General features: G+C 37.6%; 1 long non-coding RNA gene across 1 annotated transcript in view; it reads right to left on the bottom strand.

Moving 5' to 3' along the window:
* Positions 1–13,946, bottom strand: part of LOC149795922 (uncharacterized) — a 57,369-nt gene extending 43,423 nt beyond the window's left edge. The window contains exon 1 of the long non-coding RNA XR_016422156.1: positions 13,863–13,946. This is a non-coding gene — a long non-coding RNA (uncharacterized LOC149795922). The remainder of the gene's footprint in view (positions 1–13,862) is intronic.
* Between the last annotated feature and the right edge of the window lie 5,819 nt (positions 13,947–19,765).

The following is a 19,765-nucleotide window of genomic DNA, read 5'->3' on the forward strand; positions in this document are numbered from 1 at the left end:
TCACGACGCCAAGAAAGAATTTTACACAGATGGTGCATCTCATGTATGGTCAACATTCAAGATTATACGCAATACTGTCAAGGACGCTGCAATGAATGACAAACGAGCGGCAACTATCATTATATATATCAATGAATACGAGGGCAATCAAAAATATTTCTTCAGAGTAAAATTTATTGTACTAACAGAAACAGGTAGTTGGATTATCCGTGACAAATATGATCCTGTCCTTGGTAATAATAAAATTGCCATATTAAGTAAAAATTCCAGACCGGGTCTGTTGACGGGTATTGACAAACCGTATTATGAGCGAACGTATCCTGTAACAGCAGTTATTTATGGAATCTATGAGATAAATAAAAAAAACCAACGTTGATAAATGACACCCATGAAATTTTCAAAAATAAATTGTGTAGCCGAACGAGTAATAGAACACTTTACAAACGCGATGCGTGGAAACGGATTAACTGATTTTAGACGTGAAAAAATAAACTAGTGGGCTGATTCAGTTAAGGATACCGGGGCTACAATAAAAGATGTTGCTGAGTTAGGAAAAAATATTAAAATTTCCAATAAAAGTATCAACAATAACGGGAGAAGTACTTACGAATCAAAATATAAATCGAAAGGAGCTTCAATAAATATCATTGATCATAACGCGCACGCATGGACCAGCGCAGTAACAATATTTCCACGTGATCGAACTATTAGATTTTACCCCTCAGATATAGGGGGAGGCATGTTTGATTTTATCAACGAAATAAGTAAAAACGATCCTGTATCGGTATGGTTATTTTAAAGTAATGAGGAAGGTTAATTTGATCAGTTTGTTAGACCAAACGGTGAAATATATCGAACAGAATCTCTCCATGACGAGATGAAAAATCTCGCGAAGAAGTTTTTCACGGAAAATGCTGACAAATTACTATTTGCTTTACCGTTCCATCTGTTGCGGCTCATTTTGCCAGAGAAAAAAATTTATGGAAACCAACACGATTTGATTTACTTGAGGATGTACGCGCAAGTTGAGTCGAATACGGACACGGCGGATTGTGGAATACCAAGTATAATTACAATGATGTTATTTCGGTTGATATGGTTGCATGTTATCCGGGAAGTTTTCTAGGATACGGAGATTGTTCTGTGTACTTTAAAAGATTTGGTCACCCTACAAATGAGATGACGCGAGTGCCAATTAATGGACCATTACCTGATCTTGATCTGACTGGATTCGCTTGTGTTGAATCATTCGAGCTTAACGAAAATCTTCACAAGATTTGTTATGTTTGGTTTGGCAGATATTTTTGTGAAAAACGTTGGGTGCCTATAGTTTTATTACGATATATGCTAGATTGTGCGGTACTGACATCGTTGGATGTCATTGAGGCAATTATATCATATCACGCGCAGACCGAAGTTTGGTTGCCCATGCCAGATTCCATCAGTCTCGATGAAGTTATTAAGGAATTTAAGGAAAAATGTCCTTGTGTTTCCGAAGATGATATTATCAAAGAAGCTCCTAAAATTCTCGAGATTAAACACAAAACCGCAAAAGATCTCGGTAGAAAAATTATAGGTAAATTTACTCAAGGTGGTGCATATGGTCATAAAAGACATCACGCACGATTAATTCTAGATGATGCCGAGTACGATTTTATAATCGCTGATACAACAGCGAGAAATATATTTGTAAATCGAGAAAGTGTTTATTTATCCGACGGAACAAAATTGGGTACGATCGTTAGTTACATAAATGATATCTCCCCACAGTATACTCATCCAAGATCTTCTATGTTGGCTTATGTTTCTATAAATTTATTATCGATGATTAATAGATTTCCTGAGACCGCAGTAAGAGTCGCAAGAGATTCATTTTATATTTCGAGTAAATATTTAGAATCTGTTATGGAATTCACAAGTAATGATGAACGATGGAGTTGGTGGAGAATACAAAAAGAAATATTTCACAATTATACAGAATCAGCAGATGTTCCAATGAGAGATTTTTATCGTAAGGGTAATACAATATCAGAAATGTCGAAGGCGCCGTCGTTGAGTGATCCAATAACTAGATATAAGACAGTATATCTCAATGGACCTGGTGCATGCGGCAAAACGACTCGAGCAATTAATGTTTTTAGAAATTCAGATATGATCGTGCTGACACATAGACTTGCACGGGAGATGAAACAACGGCAAGTACAATCGTGCACGTATCATAGTTTCTTTCGGTGGCGCGGGGATACATGGACTCCTGAACGAATGGGAGAAAACTATATACCTAAAATAATTATTTGGGACGAGATATGCACGGTGTCATTGGATACATTAAAAACGTTTTTTGATTGGTTGTTGATGAAAAATACCTCCATAATAATGTGTGGCGATCATGGTCAGCCGCCGCCTTTTGTTGGACCATCTTCACATGATTGGTTAAAAAATTTCGTTGATTATTACGAAGAAATAGATGATGATCATAGAGCTCGTGATGCAAATTTAAAGGAGTTTCAAAAATTAATCAGATTACAATCAAACAAAATTCAGTGTGAAATAATACGTGGAGTGATCTCAGAGACCTCATTGAACGATTTTTTAAATTTATGGAGACCCAACGATTTGATAGTAGCAAGCAGAAAAATAATCAGAGACGCTTTACAACAGCAGTTATTTCAGCTGCATAAAGAAAAATATTCAGAATTACCCGTACCGTTGTGTTATAGACCATCAGATACATGAAAACAGAATATTAATGTTGATATTCCAGGACAGACTGAGAAACAAAAATCGTATTAAATAATATTGTCGCTGTTGATATCAGTGTGGTCGAAGATGCATTACGCGCCGACAAATCTCCATGGGTGTTGGGATACGCTATGACGATCCACTCGTCTCAGGGATTAACTATTTCTGATACACGAGTCTGGATTGTAGACGATCGCATCGAGTGGTCAAATTTAGTCTATTTAGCGGTATCGAGGGTTAGAAAAATATCTCAATTACGGAGAATTATAATTCCTGAAATCGTTAATAAATTTAACATCATCGAGGATGATATAATGAGAAAAAATTAATCGGATACAAACAATCTGATAAAAAAAATAAACGCGACTTTGATCTAGATGTTGAATTTATTATTGAGTTAAAACAGCAGCAGAATAATCATTGCGCAAGTTGTAATTGTATAATGCTGTGGAAGTATTCGAGTAATGATTCAAGACAATTTACCGTAGACAGAAAAGACAGTAGTCGCGGTCATACACGAGAAAATGTGATGTTGACCTGTCTCGAGTGTAATCGACGTCGGGGTGCTGACACCCTTGGCGCTAGTTCAGTGATCGCGGTGGTAGATGTGTATCCTCTGGAATTATTTGTAGTTGTTCACTTACAAATCCACGTTGAGGAGCAGCCGAATCTAATCTATAGATTGCAGGTCTACCTGAGGATCTTGTCACGGTGGATATTTTGTGTGTGGTAACACTCCAAATAGGATCAGTCGCTCTTTTTTACCACCTTCAAGTTCACCCGGTTCATATAAATATCTAACTGTAACATAACCCAATATTTTTTGTTTTTCAATATCTTTTCGTTGTGTTGGTATATTTTTTTTTGTAATTGCATTAATGGGTTTCATGTTGGTTGTTCGTGTAATCTCATTATTTAATGCAGCTATCACTCTTGGTAATCTTGCCACCCATTCGCGAGATCTTTTATCTTGAATAAATTCCTTTGCATATTGATATCCAAATAACCGCTCAGCAAGTATTCGATTAAATCGCTCAACAATTGCCTGATCACGTATTTTGGTATTATGTTGTTTCATCAACGATGATACTGGACCAAGAAATTCCTTACCAGGATCAACCTGTAATAATTGTGGCCATCGTAATGGTCCCCGTTGATAAATTCGTTTAAACGCATCGGCTACTTCAGATGATGTTTTCGTTGATAGCGGTTCTGCCTCTTTATATCTACTTGCAACATCAACAACGGTTAGCGCGTATTTGTACGTTTTTCTACGTACAGTATTATATAATAAAAACATAATATCAGCTTGATGAACTTCATTAGGAACACTAACATCGAAATACGCGTACTGAATTCGTTTCGATGGTGGTAGGTAAATTTGCCATATTGCTTGTTTGGATAACTACGCTTCAGCAGTAGAATGTTTAACCGTTGCTGCATCAGCAAGTTTACTAATTGCTGCTTTACCTTTCCAGTATCCAGGAGGGTGAATAATAAATCGATTCCATTATATACTACCAGACCCAAACGCTAATTTACTTTCATCGCGAATCTTACTAACCAATTAGATAATGGTTCTCTGATATTTTTATTTTTTATGGAATCTAGCGCGTGAATTAATTTCACATCTGCAATATGCCTGTCTTGTAGATTTTTACTCTTATACGCAACATCATGAACATGACAAGCTTTATCAATAGCGTTTACTGGTCCCTCGCCTGGTTTTGGTTGATCTTGATTATCAAGTCTGATATCGAGTCGAGTACCAGGACCGCAATAATTATATCCTGGTAGATGTTTTTCTCCTGAGTATTTAGCCCATGGAGTACCTGGAAACTTTGACATCAAATTAGCAATATCACCACCGCGCTTATCAGGTAAAAACGAAAATTTCTTTCTACCGCACACAGTACATTTTCCATCATACGCTATTTTTGTATTTTTTTTTTTGTAACCGTAGCTAAATCAGTAGTTGGAGTTTTAGATCTACAGCGTAAGCAATATAAATTCATGTTATAAAATATATGGATATAATTGATTTCTCAGCAACTCGGCAGCGAGAGCCAGTTAAACACCACCCCGCGTTACCAAATTCCATCAGAATGATTATCATAGGACCATCTCAATCGGGTAAGACGTAATTATTACTTAATCTGATAATGAGATGGTTGAAATGGGATAAATTATATTTGGTAGCACCATCCGTTGATGATCAGAGGTGTTATGATGTACTTAAAGATTTCAATGAAAACGCAAGATTACTGGACGAAGATAATGATGTTATAGATTTTATAACAGATATTGATGAAGCACCGTCCGTTGATGTTTTAGACGGATTTATTAATAATTTAGTTGTGTATGATGATGTGATGCTAGATAAACAATCAAATCCAGCCAGAATATTTTCTCGCGGTAGACATACAAATACAGATGTGATCTATGTTACTCAACGATATAACAAATACCAAAAGTAATCAGGAACAATTGTAATATTTTAGTTGTGTTTAATGGCATAGACACACACAAGCTGCGAAATATTCATCAAACTTGGTGCAGCGGTGACATGGATATAATTAAATTCAGAAATTTCTTTTCACGAGCGCAAGCTACTCCGCATGGATTTATAACAATAAATTTTTCATGATCCTAGAACAAGATATCGTGTGGGTCTTGATAAAATATTTGGATAACAGGAGTGATGATAAAATTAAATTGAATTAAAAAGATATCATTAATATAATGAACAATTGTGCGTGGCTGCGTCAAGGAACCACTAACAAATGTGATAAAAAAATGTCGTGGAGAATATTGCAAAAAACATAATTATCTTATAAAGAAAAACCCTCATGCTGATCCACGAAGTTGTGTTGGTTGTAACAACGGCGTTAGAGGATTATATCAGATTTGCAAAAATTGCGGTGGAGATCGATACAGTAGTTTAATGATATATTACAGCAAAAGAAAGAACATAAATCCAAAAGTAGAAAAACCACCATCAGAACTTGAATATTACTTGAAACGTAGAACAAATGAGCATAAAGATTCCCAGGATTCAGATGAAGATTCCCAGGATTATTCTGAATAACATAGCAGCAGAGAGGGCTCGTCTACAATTCTGTTTGGGACAAACAATAACCGTAGACGTGGTATTGACCTCTATGAAGGGTCACTATTTTTTTTGTCTTAAAGCAAAGGGTGAACATTCCCTATAGTGGTCTGATCGCCCTCTCTGCTGCTTGGTAGATAGGAAACGACAAACATGGAAAATAGCATCCATAGATAACATGGAAGATGGCAGACACTGAAAATGGAAAATGCATGGACTAGAATATAACATAAATGAATGACCTCAGTAAACACTATGTACACTGAAAATTGACATAAATACAACAGTAAAAATTACAAACAATGATGTTTAACATGTACATCTCTGCATAACAGCAATGGAAAACACACAAACTGGAAAATGCCAAACAAGTTCTATACTGGACAATGCACAAGCTGGAAAAAGAAAAACAAACACAGCACTGAAAATGCACATGGGAAAATAACATATTTCAACAACCCGAAAATGCATACACTGAAACGTGATAGATACATAGAAATATATCCTTTACATCAAAAGATAGCAATTATAACTAGCACCACTAATATGATTATGCTAGGAGAAGGAATAATAAAAGTGCACTCTCAGAATATACTGATGTTAACTAGAGATCAGACAAGGTTCAGTACATGACAATATCTACCTTAACTTAATCAGTTATGTCATTTTCAAGTCCATGCATTTGTTCGTAGTTTATATCTATGTTGCTTTCTCCACAGCTGTATTTGTTATTTTCAAGTGTGTGCCCAGAGTTTTCATTTTATATTGTTCTTTCATTTTCCAGTGTGTTTCTTTTCCAATGGAAAAGATGCCTTTTCTTTTTCAGTAAGTGTATTGTTCAGATATGGTCTAGAGAGAGAGGCGTCTGTTTTTTACAGTATTGTATTTGTCTTGTAATTTCCAGAGCATGCATTTTCCAAACAGAGTCATTAAATTCTATCTTATTTTCGTGTGTTTACAACTTCCATATGGATACTGTCATGGTAGCTATACTGTGTCATTCATTTCACACATCAATAATTGTTCATAGTCATGGATGGATGAGTAACATTGTGGTTATACTGAATGTTAGATTGGCATTTTCTTCATTTCAGACCAACATCACAAGAAGTCATTTAGTGAAAACACTGTGCAGATAAGAACATCTATTAAGTAGAAGTGGTGATGACAAGATTTTAAAGATGGTCACCATGGTGGACAATCGAGGTGTCCGATCGCAATATGCTCATCGGGGTCAAATGACTTAATACAGGGTATTCCATCAAAAACCCTCTTTCAATCCAACCAGCTATTCAAAAGGAGAAGCAATGAGATTTTCAAGATGGATGTAGGCCATCTTGGATGTTGAATATGTACCATTTACATTGAAGATCAGCTTGACAGCATAGGAAGTTATTTAGTAAACTACAGTAAGATTTTCAATATGGCCGCCATGGTAGCCATACTGGATGTTAAAGTAACATTATTTTTAAAGATCGACATGACGCAAGTCATTTAGCGGAAACTCCATGTTTATGTGACAATCCATACAGCGAGTATTTTGCACCATTTTCTTTACGTATTTTTCAGACATATCTAGTAAAAATTATATGAAGATATAAATATCCATTCAGCAGGATAAATGCCAAGATTTTCCAAATGGCAATCACAGAGGCAATAATGAATCTCAGATCAGCCCTATTTTCATTTAGGACTAACTAGATATCATTTGAAGCCATTCACTGAAATATACCATATTTTCAGGAAGATATTGCCAACACGATTTTCAAGATTGGGTGTGCACTGGATTGTCAGATCGGCAACATTTTTTGTTTAGCACAAAGTCGACATCAAAATAGGTCTTTTAGTGAAAACACTACGTTAATATGACCATCAACTGGAAGGTAGTGATATGATTTTTAAGATCGCCGTCATTGTTGATATGTTGTATGCCTGACAGGTACCAGTTTCATTTAACCAACTGGACGTCATCAGGAGCCTTTTGGTGAAAGGCAATGTTGCTATGAGCATCTGTTCAGCATACGTTTTAACTTGTCATCATCCAAACATCGTAATACACCATGTAGTGAATACCAGTCATTGATATGGCTCGTCCGTTTAGGAAAAGTTGTGATAACATGATTTTCAAAATGGCTGACACCGGGGGCATACCGGATGTCCGAAATTATTTGTTTTTTTTTCATTTAGGATCAACTAGAAATTCAGATGAATGAGCTTAGAAAGCATGGTGTCAATCTTCCCAGTATTTCAGTGTAATCAAACATATGCAAGGGATGATGTATGAAAGTCCATCCAGTACAACCATTTCTATAATGAAAAGCATATCTAGACCACTGGTGTAATAGGCTTATGAAGTTTAAAAACAAGTTTAAAAAGATACATTGAATGGCTTTTGAGTTACAGTGAACCTGCCCGAACTGTTCACTTGTATTATGCGATCACATTCTTCAAAAGTCACTTTACTTAGATATTTGATCCAAAATGATTGTTGAAATAAACCTCCATTAAGCAACTGTATGTTATAAATATTCATGTTCTGCTAGTGTCTGTTTAGAATGGATTAGACAACACATTACGTCGATAATACATATGTGATGAAGCAGGATGGATGTATGGCAAAATAAATGAGAAGATATTAAGATTAGCGAAGCCAAATAACTCTTGATAGCAAAGGTGTATATACAAAACCAAACCAAAGTGTTCATCAAGATTTAAAGATATCAGGCTTTGAGTTATGATATGTAAGCAAAATCTCATGGAAATTAATGGAATGATGGAAAGGTAGATAAATAAACTAACAACAGCAACAAGTATATCTAAAGCACAAATCTTTTCACAGACATATCTTGAATGTTTTTGGAGTTGTACTCCTGAATAAAGCAAGAGCATAATATGTACAGAGGATATTTTCTTCCAACTTGTTTAGCCTGAGGAAGAGGTAAAACCTTGCATGAGGTTGGTGAAGGCTGGAAGTTTATGTGCACATTAAAACAAGAGTCCCGAATAGGGTCTGAAGCTCTAATGGCCAAAATGAATTTCCAGGAATTAATGATAACGTCATTTCTTATATTTAACTGCTAAGTGCTGAAACCATCTCTGATATTCTAGAGTAATACAATTTTCAAATCAGCCACTGTGACAGCCATATTGGATGAAAAAATTGGCATCATTTTTCACTTGCATGAGGTTGGTGAAGGCTGGAAGTTTATGTGCACATTAAAACAAGAGTCCCGATAAGGGACTGAAGCTTTAATGGCCAAAATGAATTTCCAGAAATTAATGATAACGTCATTTCTTATTTTTAACTGCTAAGTGCTGAAACCATCTTTGATATTCTAGAGTAATACAATTTTCAAATCAGCCACTGTGACAGCCATATTGGATGAAAAAAATGGCATCATTTTTCACTTAGAATATATTACCACATATGGAAGACATTTGATGATGTCAGACCAGCACCATTTTCATTTAGTACCAAATAGACATCGGAAAACATCGTATGATCACAAAGCAATGTTGATACGATATCCCATTTACACTGTAGGAGGAGTGACACAAATATTTTCAAAATGGCCACTGTAGCACCACATTGGATGCCAGATAGACATTATAGGTCTTTTCACGAAACCCATGCTGATATAACCTTCCATTCAACGTTTGTAATTTGCATAAGATATGCTTTATATATATATATATATATATATATATATATATATATATATATATATATATATATATATTTATATATATATATGTGTGTGTGTGTGTGTGTCTGTGTGTGTGTTTGTGTGTGTGTGTGTGTGTGTGTGTGTGTGTGTGTTGCACACTAGATGGGGTTGGATTGTTATCCACAACTATTTGTTTACCAGATTTGAGTAACTGTTTACAATGTACCTGTCAGCAGAGTACTAAGATCATTAGATTATTGAGCTGTTGATACAGTAACTCTTAACCATCGACTTGCCTTCCATTGCTCGGAGTTTGACTTCATTTGGATATAACTGCCCTCAAAGATTGTTTTCTTGTTTTCCGTTTGAAAGCAGAATTTTGCTTTTCGCTTTTCTCCTGACGTCAATCAGATCTTCCTCAATATGGACCCTATTTTAAATACCATCTCCGAAACTGTATTTTTTATATAATGCTCAATCCGGTCCCATTCCACCACGAGCTTTCTGATAAGTATGTGTTCTATTTATTATTTAACAGATGCTTGCTGTAAAGAGCTTACTGATTGGTCAAACGTTTGTACTTGCTCAATGAATCGTCGCGTAACAGAACTGATGGGAATGAACATGCTTGCTAAACATGACGATTATAATTTTTGAACGGGATACGAGTTTGAATAACCATTTGCAAATATGCGACACTGAGAATAATTTGAAAGCAAAGTCGATGGGAACGTAATTGGTCAATCTGGATGAAAACTGATCGCCAGGACTAGTATGTTGCATTTTGTGCCATAAAGAGCTTTATCGTAAGTGCTAACGTGCCAATTATAACAAAGAATTGAACCAGGATGGTTTTCGAAGTTATATAACTCCAAACTGATTAAGTAGCAGAGTTTAAGGCGGGTTCAACGTATAGATGACTGGTGGGAATTGTTGATATTGTTGCCAAATACCCATGTCTATCAAAGATAGTCATATCTTTGCGGAGCTTTCTCGGCCAATAAGCAGAATCATCCTAGTATTAATATTAGCACCCCTACTCCTACCTCGTGAACAGGGAACTACCATGAGCATATATGTGTCTATGGAGCAAGCAGTGTGTGTTTCCGAGTCTAATATCAACGATTTGAACACATATATAATGAAATAAATTGAGTTGTCCTCTTATTTAATACCGGAAGTATCGCAAATTATTTTTTCGTTTAGACCGTCAGCCATATTAGTTCAAATAATGATTACTTCCGTTCCTATTCTCGTGTATGTGTGTGTGCCATATAAGGATATTGAGGCCTTATTTGGAAACGTAAACACGTCGTAGTAAAAATACGGTGCGGGTTTAGTCAGAAATTCTGCTCATTAAAAGTAAATACGGTTTATAGGCAACTTTGAAATTCCAACAAAAAGCCATTATTCGCCACTTGATTGATAATAAAATAGTGTAGAATATCGAAATGTGGTCTGGAAAGCCTTATATAAAAAAGGGGTCACGGCGAGAGTCTTGCGTTATCTGTCATGGCAGACACGGTGAGGTTAGTGTAACCATGCCAATTTATGTTATCGTGTAAGGGTTTAATAAATTCAAAATAAGCCAAACTTTTTTCACAGCATGGTTATACTTATGTAGTAGATTTATACACTATTTGTTTTTCTGACTTAAGTGATGATTTATTTTTGCTCCATTGCATGTTACAGGATCAGTTCGTAGTCTCAGCTACAACAAATCAAGTTGAGGATACGACATCATAGCTAGAATCATCCTTCAATATCGCGAGTGGTATTATTGTTTGTATTATCAAAATCTTCTAGTTGTGTTAGAATTCAGTGTCAAATAAGAGTAATTGTATCATGACAAACGTTATATGTCACGGCTGCTTATGGAACAAGGACTAATTCAATAGAACACAACAGCATTATAGTTTGTACATTAATCAAAAATCAAGTCTGCAGTACAACAGTGACATAAAGCAGGTTCCTAACATTTCTTTATTTCATAATCAGTGTCTCAGCGGATGTTTTTTCTGTAGTTTGGCTTCATTTTCACAATTGAATTTTACAATGCAGGATAATGTTTTATATTTCATATATGTTTATGTGTTCACAGATGCCTGTGGATATTATCTTCTAGGCTTGATACTTTGATTTTTAAAATCACTTAATTAGTTAGTGTCTAGCCAGATTCTTCACATCATGTTGTATATACTGTATATATTGCACGTAACAGATAGAATGCCTCAAGATAGATTAGTTCTGTAACTAACTGAGTTACCTTCGCTAAATAAATCTCCATTATTTATATTATTGTTATTATTGTTATTAACTATATATCTTTCCTTGGATGTCATATAATTGCAGCATCTGTGTAATTTTGTTTCATGTACACTGAAACATCACCTTGGTTAATAAAGTCTTGTTTAATTCATATCCTGCATTCATTAGATAACCTTCTGAAAGTTCTGAAAAATTACTCAACTAAAGTACAATATTATAAAATGATAATTATTTTAGTGAAAGCTCGCCAAAGTTTTAGTAAACTCTCACAAAACTTTCAATGAAATGTTAGAGATCTTACCAGACGATAAGTAAAAGTATGGTCAAATTTTTTGTGAAACCTCACCAGAATTAAGGTGAAAGTTATGGTCAGAATTTTTGTCAAATTTCACAAATGTTTCCGTGAAATTTTAGTGAGATCTCAAATATTTTAGTAAAATGAAAAAGACTTAAATGATGCCATCATGGATTAGGATTTACATGCAAAAAAGCAAATGAGGACAAGAAAAGCCTAAATCTTTTATAATGTCTGTAGAAATAAAATTTAGAATTCATTACAAAAATTATTGTGAATATTTATCATTGATTTCCAATCTTGTCTAAGAATCGTTAGGCAGGAAGTTTAATAAAAGTCTGAAGCAGATTTTTTTTTTTATTGGATGATATTTGTGTTGACATTTAGGCAGACTTTTCTTAGACGAAAACCATAGGGCGATTTTTATTTCAGTTGGAAATCTTAGATGGAATTTTTTGTTTAAGAAGAACCTGAGGATAACTAATCTGCGTATTTCGCTTAAAAATCCGCCGGAAATCCACCTGGGCTTCTTTAAGTTTATGGATAGGCAGAAAAGGCTTAAGAAACCCGTCTGACATCCGCCTAAAGTCCGCCTGGAAAATTTTGTACAGGATTTCAGACGCATTTTTATTTCAGGCGGAAATCTTTCTATCGAAAGGAATATTAGGACTACTAATGTGTGTGTGAGTGTGTATGTGTGTGTGTGTGCTTTGGATTTGTAACGTAGTTTTAAAAAAATTCAGTCATATCCCTACGATGTCTGCAGTGTGGCAGTTCATAGTGATGTCTAGCACCGGGGCATCCTGCCAGACACATTGTCCTGACACCAGGCCGACATGTCCTAACACTAACCTCTTAATGCTGAGCCCCTAGCGAGGCAGCTGTTAGTAACATTTTTGTAAGTCTTTGATATGACTCGGCCGGGATTCGAGCCCACGACACCCCGTTTCCGAGGCGGACGTTCTAAACCAGGCCACCGGAACGGTCCACCTAATTTTCATATTTCGCCTGAAATTCCGCCCTGAATCCGCCTTAATTCCGCTTCAAATTTGCCTAAGCATCCTTAATATGAGGAATTATAGTTTAGGCAGAAAGCGCTTAAAAAGCCCGTCGGAAATCCCCGTTAAGTCCGCCTGGAAAATTTCATATGTAAAAAATATAAATATCATAGCAATAATTTTTTTCAAATATCTTCATCCAAATATGTCTTTAGGATTGATATATAATAAATTATAGCAGCGGCAGATCTAAGGCTAGAGGATGATGGCGGAACCACATCTTAAAATATTTATTAAAAATTCAAGAGAAATTAGATTAAAAATGTCCATTGAAACCCCTTCACTTTAAATTAGGTGAAACCCCTGGAAAAACAACTCCTTTTTTAAAACCCTGGATACACATTAGCATAGGGGTCTATAGTAGATATATTCTTCCCCGATATTACGTTCATTCCCCATCCCCTTCTAATATATTTGATTTTGACATGTTAACTTCAATACATTCTGTTTGACAAATATGTACCTACTACATTGTATTATGACTGACAAAAGTCACGTTTTACCGTAATATTCAATTGGCAGACAGTTGTGAACTCTCCGAGCTTCGCGTGCGGCTATTCGACAATGTAAAGTGTACGGCAGGTAGCTCATTTAAATATTCGTGACACCTTTCTTTCAACTGCCATTACATAAACAGCTTTTATCTATATAGCTCAATGTTTATATAGTTCAGGAAAGGTGTTATTGACCAAAGAAGTGGTCGTTATTCTATGCTTACTCACCTTTGACCGTGACATCTATTTCACATCGATTTCCAACTGTTCTTAAACCCCTGCATTCTAGCTATCTCTTTAAATGAAGATTTCCTTAATCATCATGTTGATCAGTGTTGATTTTAGCACCCGGAACATCTTCAGAATTTAAATTAATTGCTTGAAAAGCTTGAGTGGACGCCATCAATTTGTTTGTATGAGGTTTGACCAAGTGATAAAGATATGAATAATCATGAGAGTGCTGTTACGTAGCGGTTGATCTTTCCTAATACTTCCTAACAGAGACCAATGTGGACTAAATAAAACCAATCAGCTCTGCTCGGCCCCTTTGGTGCCCTATTCTACCGACTTGACATTCATAGCTATTTTGCAGGTTGAAGTGAATATTGTTTACATTAGACATGTACAGCTAACTCCATTGCTTGGGCAGGGTAAGGTATAATCCATTGCTTGGGCTGGGTTATATATTTGTAAGCCAAACCCTGCACAATGGTTCAGCAGCAGGGGGGGGGGGGGGCGAATCGGACATTTTGTCCAAACGTCATTTGGCTTAATTAATACCTTCTGCACTCAGCGGATCCGGTGTCGTCAGCGCCCGGTAAAAAAAAAACGACGTCGTCGTCGTTGTCATCGTCGAGGGGCCAAATCGACAATTGTCCGGACGTCATTTGGTTTAATTAATACCTTCTGCGCGCCGATCCCAGCGTCGTCAGCGTCTGGTAAACACATCGACGACCGCGTCGATGTCATCGCCCCCCCCTGCTGCTATGATCTTACAAACAGAGTGATCACTAACTCCTCCTCTTGTAGATCAATTAGGTCATTTGACTGATCGGTAAGTCTGAAATTAATTCTCGTTAAAAACCGATTATGGCATCGCATATAGACCAGATTAATCGGACTCTCAACGATTAAGAATCCCGGAGGGGCTGTTGGTGAAAATGAATAAAGGATATACCCCTGTTGAGCCTGATTTGATTGCTTGGTATCCACCTGGTAACTCCCTTCGATAGCATCACACACTAGATTGATCGCTATCACCGATGCGATATTTACGTTGTACGGGGCAATATGCCTACCATCATCTCCGTTATCGTGTCTGAGGATATAAGTTGATGGACTGAGAAAATCATTAAGAGACTTTCTTAGTTCTGGCGCGTTGTATCCTGGAAACTTGAAATCGGGTAAATCGGCTTCTGCGATATTATACTCGGTTAGGAATTTTTGTTTATTATCATCGCTGCTATCGGATATTGTTTTAACGATTTGTTCATTGATATATTCCATGTCTGATATAAGTTGATTTAACACCTCAACGTGTTTTTGTGCTTTTGTTTCCCGTAGCTGTTCTAGTTGTGATTGGTAAATACGATTAATCTCGATAAAATCACCAGCGATATCATTTAAACCAACTGTGGTCGACGCGAACAATTTAGGAGTTTTCTTATACGGAAACTCCCATTGCATGGTATTCCTGTCTCGAAATATAAACTTGCTGGGTAATAACGCGCCTTTTATAATAGACCAATCAGTTTGATACCGGGGGGTAATCTCATGATACGATTGCTTATTCGTGTGCAAGTCCGCGGAGATTTCATGAGGTGGATTCTTAGGCCATCCTAGTATGGTTCTTATTGAACTGTTATAGATATCAACCATATACCCCGGTGTGCTTATTTCAATCGTCGACGATAACGTCGGTTCATGAACCGTAATAGCGATTTTTGATTCTTTTCCTGTGATCGATTTTATCCTGCGTTGAAATTCTTTATTGATTTGTTCTATTTGGTATGACCCAGTTGGTATTGTAACCTCCTTCCAGTCTGGGGTTCCATCGGGTTTATTTGTCCATGCAAAAACCAGCGAGTTATTAGGTTGTTGTCCGTTAAATGCGTCCGCTTGAATATTAGGCCAACTGTGATATACTCGCAATTTTGCCAGCGCTATTTCCTTCACTGGAACCGGTGATGGGAAGTTCACACTGAATTCGGGTTTCGTTGACGTTATCGATATCATATTTGTTTGTACCGGAGTGGTGTTCTCCGCGATCCGCTGAAGTAATTGAAACCCTTCCGGGTTCAGCGACATTATTATTATTCGTTGTTTTTAGTGTCTAATTTCAACAACCAGAGCCCATTGAAGTGGTTCCGGCTTCCAGTTAAAAATCCTCGATTTTTGACATCGCGGAGCTATACAACTGGACCATCGTGGAGAATTCAACATCGGATATGAACAAATTATCAATCGACAACGAGATCAACCCGGATAATTTCGAGTACGCGTCGGATACTATTTGATGTTTTACTGTATACTCGTTGAGTTTTTTCTGAAAACACGATGATATCTTCCTAGTGATTGCGTTGGCAACTCCAGCAATTGTTGTCATCGCGGAGATAGCGATTGGAACAGCGATCGGGGCTATCGTGGTCACCGTGGATAAAATAACACCGGTACCGGCTACTATACCCGACACCGAGTACACGACCGCGTCGATGGCGGTTATTTTTCGGCGGTATTTTTTTATTTTTGCGCGGTATTGTTCGGAAAGCGTTTTCAAATTCGCGGAGAATTCTTTTGCGGTATCGAATCGATATTGATGTGACGTCGGTGATACCTCTGATTCAATTACCTTGGTGGTCATTTTTATTTTAAAAGAGCTAGTGTTTTTAATTAATTAGTTTCGCTACAAATTCCACATACCATGTGATGTTTGCCCCGGCTAAATTTCCATCAACGGCATAAATTGTAAACTGTTCAGTTGCGTTCCTGTCTATAATTGTTGATATTGTATTGTTAAACCCGGATGAACTCGACGATAATATATTAAACTGCATCATTGAAACCAGTGTCAATCGATAAATGCCCTTAACAGTTGCGGTAATATTTACTGTATTCTGTGTAGGAGTCCAATCGAATGATCCATGCCGAATTGTGTATACTGTGTTGATGATGTTTTCATGAGGGGTTTTTATTTTTTCGAATTGCTCTGCTACTCTCGGTAGTCCGTCTTTAATCGCTTCAACATCAGTTCTAATTATTTCCATTCTCAGCAAATTCGCGTCCATATTATTCTTGCTCGCTGCAACATTAGTTTTGATTGTTTCTATTTCCCGTGTATTCTCGGTTATACTTTTTTTGTTCGCTGCAACATCAAGTTTGATTGTTCCTATTTCATATGTATGCACGTCTATACCTTTTTTGTTCGCTGCAACATCAGTTTTGATTATTCCTATTCCCCGCCAATACGCGTCTATATCTTTTTTGTTCGCTTCAATATCAGTTTTGATTGTTTCTATTTTCTGTGTATGCGCGTCTACACCCTTTTTGTTCGCTTCAATATCAGTTTTGATTGTTCTTATTTCCTGTGTATGCGAGTCTACATTATTTATGATCGTTGTAACATCAGTTTTAATTGTTTCTATTTTCCGTCCATGCGAGTCTACATTATTTATGATCGTTGCAACATTAGCGTCGATTATTTCTATTTCCCGCTCATGTACTACTACACCATTTCTGTTCGTTGCAACATCAAGTTTGATTGTTCCTATTTCCTGTCCATACGCAGTGATATCATTTATAGTTGTTGTAATCTCATCCAGCTTGGTATTTTTTTTTACCAAAAAATTTATCAAAGTTGTCATCGATCCTGTTAACATTTTTTCGTAACGTGTAAAATTGGCCCGACAGCGTTGCAAAATCCAAAATAGTATTCCTTATTGTTGTAATATTCGGTTCGGTTACCGTCGGGGTCCCGAAAAAACTAGCGGTAGTGAGTTGTATATCGGTGATAGATTTTTTCACCTCGGTGGCAGATTTTTTCACCTGCGCGTCAAGTTCGGTCACCGATCTATCCAACCTTATAAAACCGTCTTTGACTAATGTTATCGTCGACAGATGTTCACCCGGTTTGAGTCGTCCGTCGCTGGTATACAGCGCGATAGTGTCCTCGGCGGCATCACGCTGTCGTGTTAAAACGTCATCCAGCGACACATTACTGGATTTCAATTTACCCTGGCGGTCTTGAAATACAACTATTTCACCTGGGTCAACACTTGTTAAATTCAACGTATCAGCGATTTCATCCTCGATTAGTTTTTTTATGTCATCGGTGGCGGGCGTTTTTGTGGATTCTTTCAGCGCCGAAACCGGTCGTCCCCAAATATCAATCATCGTTATTGTAAAAAAAAACGGCGTTTCTAATTAACCCGCCGGGCCTCTACGACCCCACTAGTGTATTCGTTTACAACCACATGAGGTGGTTTCCGCGATGATGAAATCGTCGCGAGTACGTTCAATACCTCACGGCCGCATATCGGCGGGTCGCTTAATCGCTGTGTTGGCAGCGTGGAATAAAAAACCCGGGCTGAACACGCCCGGCTGAACACGCCCGGATATACCGCATGAACTCGTTCGGCGGGGCTAACCCGTATGAATCAAAATAGACGATCGCACGCGGATCAATCGCGTACGCAACCCAATGAGTTCCCGCTCCGGAGGACCCATCGAGGTTAATTATGCCGGTTTCAATATTCCTTGGTGCCGCCGGTAATTGGTCCCTCATAAAAACACCTCTGAAGTTTTTTATCGCTAACGCGTCGGCGGCGTCTATTAAATCAAAATTAGACATAGGAGTCATTAAACGGTTCCCGGTAGTCTTAGACCCTTTCCCGAGTACCATGAATACGGGCTTCCCGGTAGTCTTAGACCCTTTCCCGAGTACCATGAATACGGGCTTCCCGGTAGTCTTAGACCCTTTCCGGCCACGGATCGTTTTTTTTTATAGCCTTTCCCGGTTGCCTTTTTCAGTGCCATTCCCGCCGCGGTACCAACGGCCCCCAACGCAGCCGCCTTAGCCACTGCTGGTGCGGCCGCGGCAATCAACGCTGGAATCGCAGCTAACAGCGGAAATATCCCACCGGTCTTTTCCATGTTTTTAATCGCTGCGGCCGAGAAATCTATTTGAACACCCTTTTTATTCTTCATCGCATTATTGAAATGTTTTATTTGACGCGCCGTCAACGATATCTTATAATTACCACCCGCCATCTGCGACGGCTTCAGCGTTATTGTGGTCCCGCATTGTTTAGCCGACTTTGATCGTAATTTCTTGACTTGACCATCAGTCAACTCTACACTGACGACACTATACGACATTTTATTGTAAACGCGTTTGTGCTTTCAATTACATGTTTTCTACTGGCGCATCAATGATTCTCATTCGTCCGCCAACACCTTCCAACAGCATTGATTTATCGCTGAGAATGACAGCAACCGCTCTGTAATTAACACCACCCGGGGCTATACGAGCTCGGAAGTGTATATCAACGACGGATTGTCTCGTTAAATCAAGATGTTCCAACGAAAAATAATAAATCGGATACAGCTTTTTAAAATCAGATTGTGATATTTGCAAACCAGTGTCGACGTTTTGATCACGACCCATATATGACAGCAATCGATGATACACACGTGCGATATGGTTGTCGCCGTAATTAAGCTGTATATCCTCGGATGGTTCCTGTTGTCCGTTTATTCTCAGCGAAACATCCCTGACTCCTAATTGATCAAATATCATATGGCTGCGTTCTTGATTACCCAATCGTTCCCTATTCTGTAGCGCTATAAAAATATGACGCGGGGCTGAAACACCCTGTTTTGATGCCAGGTGCCATGTAAACGTATCGGCGACGTTATCCTCTTTAGCATCAGTTGTTACCGCTAGCCAACTCAACAACGATTTCCCTCCCTGTTCCATAAATGATAACAATCGTGCTTCCGTGGTAACTGATGGAGTCAGCACCGGCATCCACAATGCCATTTTAGTTAAAACAACCTTACCGGCAGCGACACCAGCAGCACGCCATATTGCATTGTTATCATCGCCCCTTCGCGTCAGCGCGATTGTATGCTTA

This window comes from Sinohyriopsis cumingii, chromosome 7 (genome assembly GCF_028554795.1).
Source record: "Sinohyriopsis cumingii isolate HCF-2022 chromosome 7, ASM2855479v2, whole genome shotgun sequence".
NCBI classification, from domain to species: Eukaryota; Metazoa; Mollusca; class Bivalvia; order Unionida; family Unionidae; genus Sinohyriopsis; species Sinohyriopsis cumingii.